The 1314-nt window shown below is 62.5% G+C and overlaps 1 long non-coding RNA gene across 1 annotated transcript; it reads right to left on the bottom strand.

Annotated features, from left to right (window-relative positions):
- Nucleotides 1-340: 340 nt before the first annotated feature.
- Nucleotides 341-1250, bottom strand: LOC117800220. Its single transcript, XR_004623074.1, has 2 exons — nt 611-1250; nt 341-510 (listed from the first exon to the last, which is right to left on the bottom strand). It is a non-coding gene; the product is annotated as an uncharacterized LOC117800220 (long non-coding RNA).
- Between the last annotated feature and the right edge of the window lie 64 nt (nt 1251-1314).

Here is a 1314-nt window from a genome sequence, read left to right as displayed (position 1 = left end):
GGCCTTCTGAACCTGCCTAAGGATCCCCTTGGCCTGGAGTGGGGAACTCCAGAGTGGAGCCTTAGAGGTCACTGTCTTGTGGCCTTAGAGATGAGTTGCATGGTGACTTTGGTGACATCAGCTCCAGTGCTGTGGGGACTGAGAAACCTCAGGCCCAGCCCGACGAACCCTGGGATGGGTGTGACATGGCAGTTCTCTCTGGCAGGCAGCACCGCACTCCGGTGTCCAACTCACCCCTAGCAGGTCCGCACCCCACAGAGCAGGACAGTCCCAATTTCTATGTCCAGGGCTCTCAAAGTGAACCCCCCTCACCCCAGATTGCTGAGCTCAGGATTCTACTCGGGTTTATTTGTGATTTTATTTTGAGCCCAGATTTGGAGACCAGCCTCTTTTAGGTCTGGGGCCATGTGTTGTGAATTACGACTGTCTTCTACTTTCAAGGAAGGTACAGGAGTGGCGTGGGCAGAAGTCCTCAGTGAATTAGGAAGCCAGAGTGCTTTTTGTGTTTCCCTGCGGAAAGGAGACAAGAACAAGCAATTTGGTATCCAGACGGCGTTTTACCTTCTCCCTCCGTGAAGAGGCAACAAGCACACTGTGCAGGGCTTAGAACCTTTCTCCTTCCCACAGGGCTTGGATGAAGGCACAGGCAGAGACCCTTCCCTAGACCAGGTCCTCCAGGTGAGCTGGAAGGAGCCCACCTGCCGGGAGGAGACATAAGCGGCAGGTGCGCAGCCCTGGCTGTGAAGACTGCAGATCTGAGAGACTCTGGGTGCCGGTTCTTGGCGTTCTGACATTTCCCCCTCAGTATGACCCCGCTCAGGGGGACAGAGGGTCACTCCTTATCCGGGGTGAGCCTGAGAGCCGCCAGGCAGGGAGTGCGGCCAGGACTGGCTTCCTGGGCCCCACTCCCACCCCAGGCGACCCAGTTGCGGGCGGAGACGCCTCTTAGCGGCACGTCCCTCGGGGGCTCCGGCTCTCAGGGTACCCTCGCTCCCTCCCGGAATGCTGCATTTCTCTGCGAGTCCTCGGAGAGAAGCCCGGCGCCGGACGCGCGGAACGGCTCGGGCTGCAGGCCAGCAGCTGCTCTCGCCCAAATCCCCCAGGCCTCGGGCTCCAGGGCGCGCCGTCGTCCGGCTCCGCAGTGTCATCCGCCCCTCCGCACAGCGGAGGCGACGCCGAGAGCGCAGAGAACGCTGCGGGCTGCGGCCGCCGAGCCCCCGGCCTCCGGCCTGCCGGACGCCGCCCGGCGGCTCCCGGACACCAGGGCCCGGCACCGCCCCGCGCGGCCCGTCCGGCCAGCTCATTGGTCCAGAC

The sequence above is a fragment of the Ailuropoda melanoleuca genome, unplaced genomic scaffold (genome assembly GCF_002007445.2).
Source record: "Ailuropoda melanoleuca isolate Jingjing unplaced genomic scaffold, ASM200744v2 unplaced-scaffold66397, whole genome shotgun sequence".
NCBI classification, from domain to species: Eukaryota; Metazoa; Chordata; class Mammalia; order Carnivora; family Ursidae; genus Ailuropoda; species Ailuropoda melanoleuca.
The sequence above is the reverse complement of the archived record's forward strand: the minus strand, read 5'-3'. Positions and strand labels throughout refer to the sequence as shown.